The sequence below is a fragment of the Oncorhynchus masou genome, unplaced genomic scaffold (assembly GCF_036934945.1).
Source record: "Oncorhynchus masou masou isolate Uvic2021 unplaced genomic scaffold, UVic_Omas_1.1 unplaced_scaffold_1190, whole genome shotgun sequence".
Lineage (NCBI taxonomy): Eukaryota > Metazoa > Chordata > Actinopteri > Salmoniformes > Salmonidae > Oncorhynchus > Oncorhynchus masou.
This window is the reverse complement of record NW_027001674.1, coordinates 4,062-25,386: the sequence shown is the minus strand read 5'-3', so window position 1 is coordinate 25,386 and position 21,325 is coordinate 4,062.

Genomic DNA, 21,325 nt, shown 5'->3' with positions numbered 1-21,325 from the left:
CTGCAGTGACTTCATGAACTTAGGTGATGTGAACTTCTGGCTCTGGGGTGGACTTTCCTATTGTTATGACATTAAGTTCAGTGACAGACAGACAGACAGACAGACAGACAGACAGACAGACAGACAGACAGACAGACAGACACACACCCACCCACCCACCCACCCACCCATCCATCTATTCTGCAGGCAGGGAGGCTGTGGGTTTGAACCATTTTGAATGTCAGTATCGGTTTCTCTTGCCAGATGGGAGATTTTTGTCTCCACACACAGGTGGGTTTTAGAGCTATGAAATATTTATTTATACATTCGATTTTTTATTTCACCTTTATTTAACCAGGTAGGTTAGTTGAGAACAAGTTCTCATTTCCAACTGCGACCTGGCCAAGATAAAGCAAAGCAGTGCGACACAAACAACAACACAGAGTTACACATGGAATAAACAAGCGTACAGTCAATAACACAATAGAAAAAAAAGAAAGTCTATATACAGTGTGTGCAAATGGCGTGAGGAGGTAAGGCAATAAATAGGCCATAGTAGCAAGTAATTACAATTTAGCAAATTAACACTGGTTGTGTTATTTTGGACAGTTATACTGCACTCTGCAATCTTTTTTCATAAGGGCAATGACAGCAGGCAGAGTCTCACTTCTAAAGGAGTGCATAATGCAGGTTAGCTGTGGATTATTAATTTACTAAACCGTAGTCGCACCCTTGCTCAAACAGATACTGTACAGTGTGCCTTTTGTTCAAACATAACAGCGTGTGTTCAGGTAACCACTGTCTGAACCTGCTGGGGCATGTCCAGTGGTCTAAAGTACTTAAGTAAAAGTACTACTTAAGTAGTTGTTTGGGGTATCTGTACTTTACTATTTATATTTTTGACAACTTTTACTTTTACTTCACTATATTCCTAAAGAAAATAATGACACCCCATGACACCCCAAAGTACTTTTGAATGCTTAGCAGGACAGGAACAGACCAATTCACACTAAACACACATGCTTCGTTTGTAAATTATGTCTGAGTGTTGGAGTGTGCCCCTGGCTCTCCGTAAATTTATTAAAAATGAAAATTGTGCTTTCTGATTTGCTTAATATAGTGAATTTGAAATAATTTGTACTTTTACATTTGATACTTAAGTATATTATAGCAATTGCATTTGTTACTGGTACTTCAGTATATTTAAAACCAAATACTTTTTTAGACTTTTACTCAAGTAGTATTTTACTGGGTGACTTTCACATTTACTTGAGTCATTTTCTATTAAGGTATCTTTACTTTTACTCAAGAGTACTTTTTCCACCACTGGGCATGCCCAATAAGGACCATAGTCCTGACCTAATGCATCTTTGCTAAATCAGACAGTTGTTGATGTAGATTTCAATCATTGATTAGTTACTACTCTCTCCAGTTAGAAACTCGATATTCATCACCATGTCCTCAGTGTGACAGCAATAAATGTGTTCTGTGGTAGTGTCTAAACTGTACCAGCAGATGGCAGCATATACACAGACAAAGATCATCGGGAAAGGCAAAGGAAAATGTGAAAACAGCTCGAGGCTTAGCTACAACTTGTGTATAGTCATAACAACCAACGTAACAATACTCGAAATAGGCAATACAATTACATCAAAACAAAAGTAGATCTTATACAGCTAAGAAATGTAAGTATGGACACTTTATTTAACTAGGCAAGTCAGTTAAGAACAAATTCTTATTTTCAATGACAGCCTAGGAACAGTGGGTTAACTGCCTGTTCAGGGGCAGAACAACAGATTTGTCCCTTGTCAGCTCGGGGGACTGAACTTGCAACCTACCGATTACTAGTCCAATGCTCTAACCACTAGGCTACCCTGCCTCCCCACTTAAGTTCACCATGAAACAAACTGAAGGCGATTGCATGGCCAGGGACAGGTTGAGAGAGCAGTGGGGAGAGGCATTGTGTGTTAACACTAGGCTCCTATCTGGGAACCCTCCTCATCACGAATAAATAAATGCAAAACTGGACTTAATCAATTAATTCATAATTGACTTGAGTTTGACTGCGCTACATCTTGTGACCTTGTTATTTAGAATATTCATAATGATCTTTTTTTGTTTTAAGTCCGCTATACACCCAAATGGTATGGAGGCCAAAAGGTCACTGTCACACTCCATGGTAACCTTCATGAAACGCACATCCTCTTTGTTGTTTGCATTGTTCTTTATGATTATACAATGCGTGGGTCTAATTCTGAATGCTGATTGGTTTAAACCGCATTCCAGCCTTAAAACCGCATTCCAGCCGGTGTGTGTTTCACAAGTTACCACCGGCTAAATCTATAACGTTAAAATGCCTCTTTGCTCTGTTCATTTTGCCTGCGAAATCTACTGTCTCATCAGCCCAGCCAAGCAATTTATAAACTTGATCACCACTATAAATGGCATCTAGACATTATCTCAAGTTTCTTTTAGACTAACATTTTGTTTTCAACAGCAGAGATTTGTATAAACCTTGGGGTCTGTCTCTCCGACTTTGGCAACATTGTTTCAATATTTAAATTCGATCTCCAGTCTCATAGTAATGAACGTGTCGGGAGGAGACAGACAGGCAGGCCGCGTTTCTCAGCCAGTCGAAATCATGTATCAGCTTGCCTAATTTTTATGGATATATACAAAGAAATGTCAATTGAAAGCAGGTCAAACAAAACGTATGTAGTTTTTACAGCTTCAGTTTGAAGTGATTGTGTTAGCTGTGTTGTTGGCTAGCTCCTCTGAACAACAATATCCTGACGAGAGAGCACATTTCCTTTGATGCTTTGATGCACCTGTACTGACCTCGCCTTCTGGATGATAGCGGGGTGAACAGGCAGTGGCTCGGGTGGTAGATGTCCTTGATGATCTTTATGGCCTTCCTGTAACATCGGGTGGTGTAGGTGTCCTGGAGGGCAGGTAGTTTGCCCCCGGTGATGCGTTGTGCAGACCTCACTACCCTCTGGAGAGCCTTACGGTTGAGGGTGGAGCAGTTGCCGTACCAGGCGTTGATACAGCCCGCCAGGATGCTCTCGATTGTGCATCTGTAGAAGTTTGTGAGTGCTTTTGGTGACAAGCCGAATTTCTTCAGCCTCCTGAGGTTGAAGAGGCGCTGCTGCGCCTTCTTCACGATGCTGTCTGTGTGAGTGGACCAATTCAGTTTGTCTGTGATGTGTATGCCGAGGAACTTAAAACTTGCTACTCTCTCCACTACTGTTCCATCGATGTGGATAGGGGGGTGTTCCCTCTGCTGTTTCCTGAAGTCCACAATCATCTCCTTAGTTTTGTTGACGTATTTGCCTCCGGATGAAAGTGACGAGAGCAACAATGAAAATGATCCAACATCGGATGAAGCAATTCTGAGGCTATTCAACTCCGACACCGAAGGAGATGACTTCAGTGGTTTCAGTGCACAAGAGGAGGAAGATAGTGACCAATGACTTTCTTGGTAGGCTACTGTTTTAATTTTTGTTACAAGCTGTGTTTCGTTAAAGCCTATTTATTTTTGTTACAAGCCGTGTTTCTTTAAAGCCTATTTATTTTTGTTACAAGCCGTGTTTCCTTTAAAGGCTGTGTAACGTTCATTTGTTTCAATGTACCGGTAGGCACCTGCGGCTTATAGACACGTGCAGCTTATTTATGTACAAAATACATATTTTTTAATAATTCAGTGGGTGCGGTTTATATTCAGGTGCGCTTAATAGTCCAGCAATTACGGTAGTAATATCATCAACCATGTGTAATTAACTAGTGATTATGTTAAGAGTGATTGTTTTTTATAAAATATGTTTAATGCTAGCTAGCACCTTACCTTGGCTCCTTGCTGAACTTGCATAACAGGTAGTCAGCCTACCACACAGTCTCCTCGTAGAGTGCAATGTAATTGGCCATGATCGGTGTTCAAAAATGCCGATTACCGATTGTTATGAAAACATGAAATCGGCCCAAATTAATCGACCATTCCAAATAATCGGTCGACCTCTAATCTCCACACACAGGTGTGTTTAAGAATTACGAAACATTCACATGAAATGTTAGAGATAGCAGGAAATTGCTGCCATCTGTCAGTTAATCATCATTCAACCAGTTTTGCAACCAAGTCAATAACAGTGTATTACTGTTTTTGTCTGCCTCTCCTATCCTGTCTTTAGAAGAAAACATGCATGACATCTACGGTTGCAAAGGTTCGGAAACTCCTCCGGTAAATTTCCGTACATTTTCAGAAAATGTTCCATGGAAAGTTAAGCCCGGGAATTTTGGGAATTTTGCTTGAATTCATCAAAAAAGTTAGCTTATAACAGTGAACTTTTTTTTGTGGGACACACATAAGGCAGTTCTAGGTCTTGTGGTTAAACTAATTAAATGGAATTGCAACCTTCTGCATGTGCAGTGCATTTTTCCATCACATGTGCAGTGCACTCTTCCATCACATGTACAGGTGATTCTCAAGATCTTGCACACTAATGAGGTGCTATTGAGCCCACAATACTACACTGTCTGAGCCAAGAACTACAACAATGTTTATTACAATACTGGGTGGGGTGAATATATTTATATGACATACATGATTTTTTGTTAACTTCTTTGGTACTGGGGGGCAGTATTGAGTAGCTTGGATAAAAAGGTGCCCAGAGTAAACTGCCTGCTACTCAGCCATAAAAGCTAGAATATGCATATAATTAGTATATTTGGATAGAAAACAGAACTCATATGGCAGGCAAAAACCTGAGAAAGAATCCAACCAGGAAGTGGGAAATCTGAGGTTTGTAGTTTTTCAACTCATTGCCTATCGAATATACAGTGTCTATGGGGTCATATTGCACTTCCTAAGGCTTCCACTAGATGTCAACAGTCTTTAGAACCTTGTTTGATGCTTCTACTGTGAAGGATGGGGGAATGAGAGCTGAATGAGTCAGGGCTCTGGCAGAGTGCCAAGAGCTGATCACGCGTGCTCCTGTGAGAGCGACCTGCGTTCCACTGCAATTCTACAGACAAGGGAATTCTTCAGTTGAAACATTATTGAAGATTTATGATAAAAACATCCTAAAGATTGATTCTATACTTCGTTTGATATGTTTCTACGAACTGTAATATGACTTTTCGTCTGAACCTTCACCTGGACTTGCCCACGCCTCGTGAGTTTGGACTGTGTACTAAACGCGCAAACAAAAAGGTGGTATTTGGACATAAATGATGGACATTATCGAACAAAACAAACATTTACTGTTGAACTGGGATTCCTGGGAGTGCATTCTGATGAAGATCACCAAAATGAATATTTATAATGCTATTTCTGACTTCTGTTGACTTCACAACATGGCGGATATCTGTATGGCTTGTTTTTGTGTCTGAGCGCTCTACTTTTTTCAATTTCCGCCTGAAGACATACCCAAATCTAACAGCCTGTAGCTCAGGCTCAGAACCAAGTATATGCATATTCTTGATTTAATTTTAAAGAAAACACTCTGAGGTTTGTGTAAATGTGAATTGAATATAGGAGAATATAACACAATAGATCTGGTTTAGATAATACAATGAAAAAAACACATGTTTTTTTAATTTTTATTGTTGTATCATCATCTTTAAAATGAACAAGACAAAACAAACATTCAGATAGGATTATGGGGACAATTTCAGTGAAAAACAAAAGAGGGCAACAGTACTTGTGCAAAGTTTCAGAATGATAACTTCCAAAATGATTGTGCTACATGACATTTATCATGAAGTCACCCAGGTGTCCCACACAAGTAGCCCAAATGTACCCAAGTGGCCAAATTGGTGAAGTTATACATTTTGAATGGAGTAACTATATACAAAATACCAAAATGGTATTCAAACACACCCCCCCAAAACATGGAGAAAAAACATGAAGAAAAAAAATATACATTTACAAAATAACACTTTCAATATTTGGAAGACCCTCAGTCCTCTACACAATATTGTGCTGCTGATGCCAGGTGCCATAGCAGTCTCTTTCTGCTGTAAAGCAGAGGGTCACCAAGCATGTGGTGCAGGTGATGGGGTACATCATTTTGCAAAGAACACAGTGACGCCTCCATGCTGTGCCCTTTTGGCCCTGAGGCACATCCATGCCTGCAGAAATAAATTTGGGCAGATGAACACCACTTGTGGCAGGAGCTGGATAAACCAGCTTCAGTGGGGGATGGACACCTTGGCACTGGGGGCTCCCATTCGGAGTCAGTGTCACTGTGAAAGAAAATGTTCAGTTAGAATAGTTTCACATATGAGCCCTATATCAACAGGTATAATAAACAGATATACATAGACTACAGGGAACATAAGGTTGAATATATTATTATAGACCTGCTAGATCTACTGTCTCATTTATATTATGACATATATGATGACAGATCAGCTAGATCTACTGTCTATTTTATATTATGACATTTCAGCTAGATCTACTGTCTCTATTATATTATGACAGACCAGCTAGATCTACTGTCTTTATTATATTACAACAGACCAGCTGTATCTACTGTCTCCATTTCACTTTGGCCATTGTTGTGGGCCTGCCCTCCCCTCAACAGCCTCAAATAGGCTATTTCATGTGGGGGTGGGGTGGGGCGGCAGACACACGCATCTCACATTTCATTACATTACATTTTTATATATTGCTACTAAAATTTAAAAAAAATCACAAATAATATTTAATATTATTAATTTCAAACAACGGCATTAGCATGAGAAGAACTTACCAGTCCAAAACGATGTCCTCTCCGTTCAAAAAATATTCCTCCATTTGGGAATCGCTAAATTAATTGTCCTCCAACAATCTCTTTCTCACTTTCCCGATCAATTTCTTCTAAAATTGTGTGTACATCTGTATATCTAGACTTAGACGTAGCTTTCCCTGACTTAGTCACCATACTGATTGATATATAAACAGCTGAAGATGCGCTTACCAAAACAACGCTGTGCGTAACATGCGTTGCTCCTTCCGGTATGAAACTTCAATGGCGAATGACCCTCTTTACGCCGGAGTTTACCACATGGGTTGGTCTTCCAACACATAAACATTACATATTGCCGCTTACTTCAGCTCATTGGCTATCTACCCAGCTCAATTTCAAGACGATCAGTGGTCATTGGGTTAAAATACAGTCAATCAACGAAACAGCGGTCATATCATTGGTGCACAATGATGTCATTACTTGTTGTCTTCAAATCGGTTTCTTTCAGTCAATACGTCCCGCGAAATGACCCATCAAGTTTGGTTTTATTACAAACAAACCAGTTGATTGCAATGAAACCAAACATGACTGGAAAAGTCACATTTAGTGTGTGTATTTACATCGAATGTGTTGTCGAAAATGGAATGAGACGGAATTCACGACACAAGCGGTTCACAAAATGTTTTGTGTTAACCTATAAAAATGAATTTTGTCAAACAAAAGACCATTCATTGTGTAACAATGAGCATTGGGATTGCAAACAGAGGAAGATCGTCAAGGGTAAACAATTTATTTTATTGCAGTTTGTGATTTTGTTACGCCTGTGCTGGTTGAAATAGTTGTTTTTATGGGGCTCTATCCTCAGATAATCACATCGTATTCTTTATCAGTAAATCCTTTTTTAAATCTGACAACGCAGTTGGATTAGCAAGATTCTAGGCTTTCGAAACATGTGAGACACTTGTATTTTCATGAATGTTTAATATTGCTATTTATGTAGCGATCACCTTATGTTGTCGAATTTCATCCCGCTAACGGGTTCGGTGCGCAGAGAGGTTAAACCTCATAATGTATATATACTGTTAATCTGTAGTCAAAGACCCTATAAATGTAAGGAGGGAGGGGTCTTATAACCTCACCCCTTCTATTAATACAACATAAGCATAGTCAATTATTATAATACATCACACATTTGGTACAGCCCCTATCATGACCCCTAGGAGAAATCCTAACACATGCTTTATCTACTCTTTTGAAGGAATCAGAGTTCAACAGAGTTCAAGTGAAGGTCAAGCAAATCATAGAGAAAGCAGACTGTATTGCAATCATCTCTGATGGGTGGTCGAAGGTTTGTGGGCAAGGAATAATTAACTACATCATCTCCACCCCTCAACCAGTATTCTACAAGAGCACAGACACAAGGGACAACAGACACACCGGTCTCTACATTGCAGATAAGCTGAAGGCAGTCATCAATGACCTTGGACAACAGAAGGTATTTGCAGTGGTGACAGACAATGTTATGATCATGAAGGCAGTTTGGTCTAAAGTGGAGGAGCCCTACCCTCACATTACACCCATTGGCTGTGGTGCTCATGCATTGAATCTGCTCCTCAAGGACATCATGGCACTGAAAACAATGTATACACTCTACAAGAAAGCCAAGGAAATGGTTAGGTATGTGAAGGGTCATCAAGTTATATTAGAGCATCACATTGAAGCTGCCCAGCAACACACGTCGGGGTGGTATTGTCATCATGTTTGATAGTCTCCTGGAGGGGAAGGAGTCTCTCCAAGAAATTGCCTTATAACACTCTGCCGATATGGACAGCCCCATCAAGAGGATCCTCCTGGATGATGTATTTTGGGAGAGAGGGGTAAGCAGCCTGAAACTCCTGAAACTTATAGCAGTAGCCATTGCACGGATTGAGGAAGACAATGCCATCCTGTCTGATGTTCAGACTCTGCTTGCAGATGTAAGAGAAGAAGTCCGTATGTCCGACTGTACATCTACAGATAGGAGGGGTTACGAGGCAGGGTGCAATAGTATATAGGATTACTTTAAGAATATACATACGTGGAGGTATAATCATAACTCATTCTCATCTCAAATGGAAGAGCAGCTACAGACTCATCATCAGAGTTGACTCACAAGACTAAAGGTGACTATTTTATTTTTCATATTCTTACATTACAATATCGTAAGCAGCATGAGTCCATGGACCCATCCTGTCTGGTGTCAACGGTACAGGCTGGTGGCGGTGGAGAACCGCTGTCCAATCTGCAGCAACTACATGATGCCATTGTGTCAGCATGGACCAACATCCCTGTGGAATGTCTCCGACTTATAGAATCAATTCCCCAAATAATTCAGGCTGTTGTGGAGGCAAAGGGGGGATCCAAACCCGGACTCGATGGGGGTGCCTAATAAACTGGCTGATTAGTTCATAATTAGTTGATAATATGCATAATGGTATGCATTGATGCTTTTTTCTTGTTATGACAACATATTTCCTATATTGGAATGCAGAATATATATTTTAACACATTAACTTGTTTCACTTTCTTTTCCAGAGTAAAGCATCCAGTGACTGCATGCAGTTGGCCACATTATGGGCTCAATTAGTTCTGCTAACAGCTGATTCATCAAACCTATCAACACACAACTATTCTCCATAAAACAATGCACCATAGTCTCATTAGAAGAGGGTTCTCCAACCCTGTTCCTAGAGAACTACCATCCTGTAGATTTTCATTCTAACCTTAATCGAGCACACCTGATTCTAATAATTCACTGGTTTATAAAAGAAATCAGGTTAGTTACAACTGGGGTTGGAGTGAAAACCTACAGGAGGGTAGCTCTCCACGAACAGGGATGGAGTGAAAACCTACAGGAGGGTGTCTCCAGGAACATAGTTTGAGTGAAAAACTACAGCAGGGTAGCTCTCCAGGAACATAGTTTGAGTGAAAAACTGCAGGAGGGTAGCTCTCCTGGAACAGGGATGGAGAGTCCTGGTATAAACCTACAGGAGGGTAGCTCTCCAGGAACAGGGTTGGAGTGCCCTGCATTAGAATATGTAAAAAATAGTGACATTTGACAATTGTAGTTGCATGTCACAAAGCACTTACGGGAAGATATCACTTATAATGATGATAGTAAGACATTATAACATGTTTGTATTGTCCTCACAGCCCAAAGCAAGTACAACTCCCAATTGGCTGCTGTGGGAAAGGAGAAAAGAAACCCTTACTGGTCTGAGGGACAGGAGTACTACAATACTCATACATTATGTGATGGCTGGTTTCATAAAGGTGTAATGAATCCCTAATAATATGTAAGACCCGCTTCAAATAAAATATTACCAATGGCAAAGTCTAAGTATACTTCTCTGTTGTCATGAGATCATCAGGAACTACTGCATTTCTCCGTCTTCACGTCAATGTCTGTTTATTACAGGAAACTTCACTGGTACAGTAGATGGGTTGGGCTAAAACCTCAAATCAGCTTGTTTCCCAGTGATTAAATAGCTGATAGCTGCTTTACTGAGGAGCAGTTGTACTTACTATGACTTTCTGATATTTGGTTATCGCTCCTAGTTATCTTAAGATGAATGCACTAACTGTTGGTCACTCTGGATGAGACTATGTGAGTGTTGTAACAGATTGCAGCAAACTTCAGACATTAATAGAGAGAGAAAATGTAGTATCTCATCTGGCCCGCTAGAATTAAACTCAAATACATGTACTGAATCAAATATTAATTTTCACAAAGTCTGCTGCCTCAGTTTGTATGATGGCAATTTGCATATACTCCAGAATGTTATGAAGAGTGATCAGATGAATTGCAATTAATTGCAAGTCCCTATTTGTCATGCAAATGAACTGAATCTCCAAAAAACATTTCCAATGCATTTCAGCCTTGCCACAAAAGAACCAGCTGACATCATGTCAGTGATTCTCTCGTTAACACAGTTGTGAGTGTTGACGAGGACAAGGCTGGAGATCACTCTGTCATGCTGATTGAGTTTGAATAACAGACTGGAAGTTTCAAAAGGAGGGTGGTGCTTGGAATCATGGTTCTTCCTCTGTCAACCATGGTTACCTGCAAGGAAGCACTTGCCAGTAAGATTTCACTTAAATCAACCATTTAACGGATCATCAAGAACTTCAAGGAGAGCGGTTCAATTGTTGTGAAGAAGGCTTCAGAGCGCCCAAGAAAGTCCAACGAAGCGCCAGGAGCGTCTGCTCAGGAATGGTAGGAGGCAAGTGTGAGTGCATCTGCACGCACAGTGAGACGAAGACTTTTGGAGGATGGCCTGGTGTCAAGAAGGGCAGCAAAGAAGCCACTTCTCTCCAGGACAAACATCAGGGACAGACTGATATTCTGCAAAAGTTACAGGAATTGGACTGCTGAGGACCGGGGTAAAGTCATTTTCTCTGATGAATCCCCTTTCCGATTGTTTGGGGCATCGGGAAAAAAGTTTGTCCGGAGAAGACAAGGTGAGTGCTACTATCAGTCCTGTGTCATGCCAACAGTAAAGCATCCTGATAAACACGTTTTCCCTACGACCCACACAAGTGGCAGAAGACTCATCTGAAGTCGCTACCATCTATGTGCCAACTTCTGTTTGGTAGAGTCCGAACTGTTTGGGCTACAAACTATTGGGACCCCACTGTGGAAAGGTTGAGATTCTCACGAACACGATGGTGTTCTCCGTTTTGCTCTATAACACCACAAGTGTCACGGGACTCATCTAAAGGTAACCGGTACCGGTTTAAAAAACAAATGGAAGTACAGTATGAAGGTCGTTTTGTGCCTACACAGAAAAAGGGTTCAATCTGTGTATTTGTTTATTTCCTGAGATTTTTTATATCTCCTAGATTTAAGACAGACGCTTCAAAACCTTGATTCTCATGAAATATTTTTTGACTTTTTGACTGCTTTTTGACATTTGTGAATGTGTTTCTATAAGCTTTGGCAGCCAAAATGAATATTTTATCAAATAATTGTTTCAAAAAGTGGGGATACATAAAGGGGTCCTAAAATTCTAAATCAAATAGCTAAATGATCCATAGTATGACCATCTTAAAACAATTCCATAGGTCAGCTTACACCCCCCACCCATTGTCTTAGACTCTAAAGAAATAAACATTCTAGCCCTATTGCCTCTACATTTTAATTCAATGATCTGACATCTATTTGGCAGTAGCTTAGCACTGCAGGAGTGATTGTAGGAAACAAGAGTAGGTTCAACTTTTTAAAGCTGTTTTATAACATTTCACATTCAAGAATGGTTTGTGAAGTCACATTTCACAATTCAAACGTTTATTTGATTTTATTCCCCCAGGAAACAGTGGTTAACCTGACAGGTAAAATAGTTGTTTTTGTGCAGCCTACCACGACGGTAACCTCCACGTCCCTCAGTAACTTGGCTATTAGCAGCGCCGCGTCCCCGGTCACCCTAGTGTCACGAGAACCCTGCTTACCTCCTTCGGAGTGGTACGATGGAGATTCCGGAACCTGCCAGACTTTTCTATCCCAGTGCTTCCTCATTTTTGAGCTGCAGCCTTCTTTGTTTCCCTCAGACGGCTCGTGGATAGAGTGCGTCATGATGCCCTGCTCGCCTCCCTACCACTGAGGAAGTACAGTTCCCGCTCAGCCCAGTCAAAACTGTTCGCTGCTCTGGCCCCCCAATGGTGGAACAAACTCCCTCATGACGCCAGGACAGCGGAGTCAATCACCACCTTCCGGAGACACCTGAAACCCCACCTCTTCAAGGAATACCTAGGATAGGATAAAGTAATCCTTCTCACCCCCCTTAAATGATTTAGATGCACTATTGTAAAGTGGCTGTTCCACTGGATGTCAGAAGGTGAATTCACCAATTTGTAAGTCGCTCTGGATAAGAGCGTCTGCTAAATGACTTAAATGTAAATGTAATGATGGTAATGTCTGGGAGGGCACTCGCCTGGGCCACAGCGGTGTGGGAGCAACAATCCACCATCTGCCTCAGTCTGGAGGAGTTCGTGGAGGAAGTTCGGATGGGGTTTGATTCTCCGTGCTCAGTGAGAGAGGATGCTCGCAAGCTGCTCCAGCTACGCCAAGATACCGAAGTGTGGCAGACTACGCAGTAGATTTCCACACGTTAGCAGCTGAGAGTGCTTGGAACCTGGAAGCGCTATTCAACACGTTCCTACACGGAGTATCGGAGGAAGTAATGGGCGAGCTTGCAGCCCAGTAACTACCGATGGATTTCGAATGGCTCATTAGGATCATTAGGATCGATGTATGACTATGGGAACGAAGGAAGGAGAGGAGAGTCGATTCCACTTTGCCTCCGAGGTATACTGGAAGTCCCAGACGGCTCCATTGGTTACCTGAGTTCCCACGAGAGCCTCACGAGAGCCTCCGAAGACTGATGATTTATCTCTTCCCGAGCCCATGTAACTAGGCAGAGCTAGGCTGTCTCCAGCTGAACGGCTATACAGGCTTCACACTAAGAGTTGCCTGTATTGCGGGTCTACTGGTCATTTCGTTTCCACCTGTCCACTAAAAGGCTCTGGTGGGCCATACGGAGAACTTTTCCTCTCCCCTTAATCGCATTCCTTTTCATGCCATATTGCTGTGGGGGAACCATTCGAAATCTCTCTGGGTACACATTGACTCTGGAGCTTTACGGACGCTACCCTGGCTTCCGAGCTGGGTATCCCCACTCAACCCCTCTCCATTCCCATGGACGTTAGAGCACTAGACGGGTGCTCTATTGGCCGGGTCACCCACAATACTATCAACCTACATGTGTCAGGGAACTACAGAGAGATGACCCAGTTCCTGCTCATTAAGTCTCCTCAGGTTACTGTGGTATTGGGACTCTTTGTCTGGAGACCAAGGCTATGGAGACCTACATTGAGGACTCCCTAGCTAATGGGTTCATCCGTCCTTCTGCCTCCCACTAGTATTGATACAGGAAGGGGACGAGTGAAAAACTGCCTTCAATATGACCAGTGGTCACTGCGAGTATCTGGTCATGCCATGTGGCCTCAGCTATGCCCCTGCTGTGCTCCAGGCTCTGGTAAATGATGTTCTCTGCGACATGTAGAACCGGTTTATCTTCATCTATCTCGATGACATCCTCGTCCTCTCCTGCTCCACCCAAGAACACATGTTGGTCAAAAACGCCTGCAACACCCTTCCCTGCTCTGCCACGGGCCTATCACCCTTTGAGTGTTCCCTGTTTTTTTTTTTTTTTTTTTACAATTTCTGCATCTGAGTCATACCTGATAGCAGAATGTTCTCAAACCTGTTTGTCAGTGTTCTTGGCCAGCTGTTTGGCAATGCATGAGTAATAACAATACAATTCTGAATTATAATAATTAATTAATATGTTTTATGTTTCCACTTCAAATGGTCTTTTTCAGTTAGGGCTCAATTCAATCTGTATCGTGGAAGTTCCCCTTTATAGCGCGATTGAAATGTAAAGGCAATGTTCTCCTGTTGGTGGCGACTGCATTCAAGGGAAAACTGCATATGTCAGCTCAATAGGAAATGATCTTCAACCCCGCAGCACACACACACACACACACACACACAAACTGATTAATGTGCTGCTGAATGTATATTTTATATTGCTTTGTTTGATCTTTTCTATATTATGTCTATCTGTCACGCCCTGGCCTTGGTATTTTGTGTTTTCTTTATCTATTGGGTCAGGCCAGGGTGTGGCATGGGTTTTTGTATGTGGTGTGTTTTGGTCTTGGGTTTTTTTCACATGTATTGGGATGGTAGCTTAGTGGGGTGTTCTAGGTGAATCTATGGCTGTCTGAAGTGGTTCTCAATCAGAGGCAGGTGTTTGTCGTTGTCTCTGATTGGGAACCATATTTAGGCAGACATATTCTTTGAGTGTTTCGTGGGTGATTGTCCTTATGTCCTTTTCCTGTCCTTGTTCGGTGTTAGTTTACACCAGTATAGGCTGTTTTCGGTTTTCTTGTTACGTTTGTTGTTTTTTGTATTTTGATTCGTGTTTACTTTTGTTTATTAAACATGGATCGCAATCTACGCGCCACATTTTGGTCCGACTCTCCTTCGCACAAAGAAAGCCGTAACACTATATCTGATAAGCTACCCAGGAAAGGGCTGAAAATAGCCCATTGTAATATACTGTGCTGTATGTAGCCTTAGAAATAAGGTTCATGAAAACAATAACTTGCTAACATCAGATAAGATTAATATATTAGCCATTTCTGAGACTCACTTAGATCATTAATTTGATGATACAGCAGTAGCAATACAAGGATATAACATCTATAGAAGAGTGTTACGAATCCCTTTTGGCCCGACAGTCTAGGGGGGATGGTAATGAGACTCGTAACATAACTCATGCAAATTATTATTGTGACAAAGGAAAAGTGTGAACGAAATAAGCACGACAACTGAAATCTACCGTCAAACTCTAGGTTTATTTATAAACACACGGTAATGGGGGGAGCAGGAAAAGGGGCTGAGCTGGACCCAAGGAAAGAAACAATAAGTATTCAAAAACACCCCTAAGCTAGACTAGCCTACTTTAACAACAGCTAACTAACTAACCAAAAATACAGTGGGTGGTCCGCCCAGTTCTAACTAGTGTATTTAACAAAGTTCACCTACGGGTAGTGTATGCCCATGGGCGACTTGTCTTGGTTTCCCCCTTTTCCACCAGCAATCAAACACAAACACCATAACCAAAAACAATACTCACAGGTGATGACAAAGTGCTATGAGGTGCTTAAACAAAAGAGAGGTTACGACACAAAGCGAGAGTGAAACACAGAGACCTACAGACATGGCATTTACAGAGAGATTGAGCTGAGCTGAGCTGGGCTCTAGAACAAACAAATGGGGTTTTTAAACTATGGGGAAGGAACTGTGATAGGTTTAGGAAATATGAGGAGGTGTGTCTTCTGATTGATGATTGATTGGGGAGTGATGATTTTCACCTGTGAGGGGAGAAGGAGAGAAAAGAAACACACACACAGGATACACACACACACACAGGATAACTGTATCCGTAACAAAGAGACAGGAATGCTATTGGGGAGGAGTCATATCCCTGTAATGCTTTGAGAAGATCCTATGTCAAGTGTTATTGAAGTGTGGTTGCATGTTCACCTGGCACATCTAAAGCCCTTTCTTTTGGGGTTTTGCTATAGGCCACCAAGTGCTAAAAGTCAGTATCCAAATAATATGTGTGAAATGCTTAATAGTGTATGTCATGTAAACAGCGAGGTCGACTTTCTTGGGGACCTGAATATTGACTCGTTTTCATCATGTCGTCCGCTCAAGAGGAAGCTTCTCACTGTAAACTGTAATCGGGTTCAGGTTATTAATCAACCTACCAGGGTGTTTACAAACACTACAGGAACAAGATCATCCACATGTATTGATCACATTTTTACTAAAACTGTAGAACTTTGTTCTAAAGATGTATCCATACCCATTGGATGCAGTGATCACAATATAGTGGCTATATCCAGGAAAGCCACAGTTTCAAAAGCTGGGCCTAAAATAGTGTATAAAAGATCGTAAAAAATATTTTGCTGTGACTCTTATGTGGATGTAAAAAATATTTGTTGGTCTGATGTGATTAATAAGGAGCATCCAGATGCGGCACTTGATACAATTATGAAATTACTTCTTCCAACTATTGATAAAGATGCACCTGTTAAACCTCTTGGAACTCTAGGGGTAGTATTTCATTTTTGGATAAAAAAACGTTCCCGTTTTAAACAAGATATTTTGTCACGAAAAGATGCTTGACTATGCATATAATTGACAGCTTTGGAAGGAAAACACTCTGACGTTTCCAAAACTGCAAAGATATTATCTGTGAGTGCCACAGAACTGATGCTACAGGCGAAACCAAGATGAAACTTCAAACAGGAAATTAGCAAAATTTTTGAAGCGCTGTTTTCCAATGTCTCCTTATATGGCTGTGAATGCGCCCTGAACGAGCCTACAATTTCTGCCGTTTCCCCAAGGTGTCTGCAGCATTGTGACGTATTTGTAGGCATATCATTGGAAGATTGACCATAAGAGACCACATTTACCAGGTGTCCGCCCGGTGTCCTGCGTCGAAATTGGTGCGTAAACTTCAGCTGCAAGTATTTTTCCATGTGATTGAGAGGAGAAAGCAAACTTCCACGAACGATATATCAATGAAGAGATATGTGAAAAACACCTTGAGGATTGATTCTAAACAACGTTTGCCATGTTTCAGTCAACATTATGGAGTTAATTTGGAAAAAAGTTTGGCGTTTTGGTGACTGAATTTTCTGTTTTTTTTGGTAGCAAAACGTGATGTACAAAACGGAGCGATTTCTCCTACACAAAGAATCTTTCAGGAAAAACTGAACATTTGCTATGTAACTGAGAGTCTCCTCATTGAAAACATCCCGAAGTTCTTCAAAGGTAAATGATTTTATTTGAATGCTTTTCTGGTTTTTGTGAAAATGTTGCCCGCTAAATGCTACGCTAAATGCTATGCTAGCTATCAATACTCTTACACAAATGCTTTGCTATGGTTGAAAAGCATATTTTGAAAATCTGAGATGACAGTGTAATGATGGGGCTAGGGGTTCCCAACTGGGAACCCCCCCTCCCCCTTCAGCCCACCACAGTGGCGCAGGGAAAGCAAAAATATTCTTAAAAATATTTAACCTCCACACATTAACAAGTCCAATAGCTTAAATGAAAGATAAACACCTTGTTCATCTACCCAGCATGTCAGAATTTTAAAATGTTTTACAGCGAAAACATAGCACATATTTATGTTAAACCACCACTAGGGAAACATACAATATGTAGCCACATGGCTATGCAAATTAGCACAATCACAAACGCAGGATTAAAAGAAAAATAATTCACTAACCTTTTGAAAATCTTCATCAGATAACAGTAATAGCACATGTTACACAGTACATTTATGTTTTTTTCAATAATATGCAATTTATATCCATAAATCTCCATTTACATTGAGCCATGTTCAAGAAATGCAGCAGAAATGACCGGAGAAATTATAAATATCTCCAGCAGCTAACGCCAGATAACAGCAATAAACATCATAAACTTTGACTAAATATACATGTTCTACATATATTTAGAAAGATACACTTCTTCTTAATGCAAACGCTGTGTTACATTTATTTTTAACGTTACAGAATTCGTTCACTATTCAATAATCTGAGACGGCGCTCAGCCATTAGCATTATTTCTCTACTATGTTGGATTCGACAAAAATACAATTTTATAACATAAATATTCCCTTACCTTTGATGGTCTTCGACAAGAATGCCGTGGAAGGAGTTATACTTACCTAATATAACGTTTGGTTGCAGTTGGTGTGTCTTTGTATTAGCAAAAGCTAACATCTTCAGGTGAATTACCCCAAAAAGGACTTCTGATCACGAAAATTGCACATCAAAACTTCAAATTTACATATTATATGTCGACTAAACTGGTCAAACTAAATGCAGAATCAAGCTTTAGGATGTTTTTAACGTACAAAACAATTTGCGATTAAATCAAACGTAACAAACTCACTTCAACCAGCTTGGAAAAAAACGTCTTTTTCCAGAGCGCGCTCCTGAAAACTCGTGACACCTCATTATTTGGCCCACCAAGCAGTCAAAACTCGTGCTATTTTCTCCGTTGCACGTCTCACTGTAAGACGGGAGCGCGCTGAAGAGATAGAAACTGTTCCCAGAGCCATAGCTGGTTGGGAAGGGTGGGCGCGATGACGTCAAAGTTGGAGGAATTTTCTAAGGAGGGAGAGATAGTTTGGGAGAATGGCTGTCCTGTGAGTTCTGCTTTACATACAGACATAATTCGAACGGTTTTAGAAGCTTTAGAGTGTTTTCTATTCAATAATTATTATTATATGCATATATTAGCAATTTTTGACAGTTTTTTGTTTTTGTTTACTTTGGGCACACCATTCATCCAAAAGGGGGCAGTATTTCCCATAGCCCTAACAGGCTAAGAAAAGGCTAAGCTTGAGAGCTAGCATATTTATTTAATTTCATTTGCGATTTTTATGAATAGTTAACGTTGCGTTATGCTAATGAGCTTGAGGCTATAACTGGGTACAGGTTTTTTCCTAGCCAAACGTGAACAAAACGGAGCGATTTGTCCTACACAAATAATATTTTTTGAAAAACTGAACATTTGCTATCTAACTGAGAGTCTCCTCATTGAAAACATCTGAAGTTATTCAAAGGTAAATGATTTTATTTGAATGCTTTTCTTGTTTTTGTGAAAATGTTGCTGGCAGAATTCTAGGCTTATAGCTATGCTAGCTATCAATACTCTTACACAAATGCTTGTTTAGCTATAGTTCAATAGCATATTTTGAAAATCTGTGTAGTTAACAAAAGTCTAAGCTTGAGAGCAAATATATTTATTTCATTTCATTTGCGATTTTCATGAATAGTTAACCTCTTACATCTATGGGGGCGCTATTTCATTTTTGGATGAAAAACATTCCCGTTTTAAACAAGATATTTTGTCACAAAAAGATGCTCGACTATGCATATAATTGATAGCATTCGAAAGAAAACACTCTGACGTGTCCAGAAATACCAAGATATTCTCTGTGCATGCCCTAGAACGTGAGCTTCAGGCAAAACCAAGATGAGATGGCATCCAGGAAATGACAAGGATTTTTGAGGCTCTGTTTTCCATTGTCTCCTTATATGGCTGTGAATGCGAGAGGAATGAGCCTGCCCTTTCTGTCGTTTCCCCAAGGTGTCTGCAGCATTGTGACGTATTTGTAGGCAGATCATTGGAAGATTGACCATAAGAGACCACATTTACCAGGTGTCCGCCCGGTGTCCTGCGCCGAAATTGGTGCGCAAAAGTCACCTGCCAGTATTTTTCCATGGGATACAGAGAGGAAAGCAAGCTTCCACAAACTGCATATCAATGAAGAGATATGTGAAAAAACACCTTGAGGATTGATTCCAAACAACGTTTGCCATGTTTCGGTCGATATTATGTAGTTAATCCGGAAAAAGTTTTACGTTGTAGGTGACTGAATTTTCGGTTAGTTTCGGTAGCCAGACGCAATGTAGAAAACGGAACGGATTTCTCCTACACACAGACGCTTTCAGGAAAAACTGCGCATTTGGTATGTAACTGAGAGTCTCCTCATTGAAAACATCAGAAGCTCTTCAAAGGTAAATGATTTTATTTATTTGGTTATCTGGTTTTTGTGAAAATGTTGCGTGCTAAATGCTACTCAAAATGCTATGCTAGCTTTGCATACTCTTACACAAATTAGTCAATTTCTATGGTTCAAAAGCATATTTTGAAAATCTGAGATGACAGTGTTGTTAAGAAAAGGCTAAGCTTGAGAGCAGACGCATTATTTTCATTTTATTTGCGATTTTCAGAAATTGTTAACGTTGCGTTATGCTAATGAGCCTGAGGCTTTAGTCACAAACCCGGATCCGGGATGGGGAGTTTCAAGAAGTTAACGTTGCATTATGCTAATGAGCTTGAGGCTATAAATAGGATCCCGGATACGGGATTGCTCGTCGCATGAAGTTAAGAAACTTACTTTTAGAACTGTTAAGGCACAATGGATTGATGAGGAACTGAAAAACTGTATAACTGAAAGAGATGGGGCCAAAGGAGTGGCTAATAAGTCTGGCTGCACATCTGACTGGCTGACTTACTGCAAATTGAGATGAAAAAAGAAGATAATTAGAAGAAGAAACTGTATTATGAAGCCAAGATCAATGATATCAAGTATGATGGTAAAACACTTTGGAGTAATTTAAATGAAATTATTGACAGAAACACAAATTCAACTTCTTCTTTCATTAAATGAATTGCCAATTATTTCAATGATTACTTTATTGGAAAGTAAGCAAACTTAGACAGGACATGCCAACAATCAACAGTGAGCCATCGTACTCATGTATGATTTTTTTTTAATAATGAAAGAAAAGCATTGCAAGTTTGAATTTTGTCAAGATAGTGTGGGAGACGTGGGAAAGTATTGTTGTCAATCAATAATGACAAACCTCCTGGCATTGACAACTTAGATGCAAAGCTACTGGGGATGGTAGCAGACTCTATAGCCTCTACTATCCATCAAATCTTTCGCCTGAGCCTAGAGGAAAGTCTTTGTCCTCAGCCCCGGAGAGAAGCCAAAGTCATTCCCCTACCCAAGAGTGGTAAAGCGGCCTTTCTGGCTCTAAAAGCAGACCTATGAGCTTGCTGCCAGCTCTAAGCAAACTGTTGGAAAAAAATTTGTTTGACCAAATACAATGCTACTTCTCTGTAAACAAATGATCAACAGACTTCCAACATGCTTATAGATAAGAGCACTCAACATGTACTGTTCTGCACTGACACAAATGACTGATGATTGGTTGAAAGAAATTAAAACTAAGATGATTGTCGATAATCAAATCGATAATTTCAATCAGCATTTTTCCACGGCTGGCCATGCTTTCCACCTGGCTACCCCTACCGTGGCCAACATCTCAGCACCCCCTACAGCAACTTGCCCCCGCCCTCTTCTCCTTCACCCAAATCCAGACAGCTGATGTTCTGAAAGAACTGCAAAATCTGGATC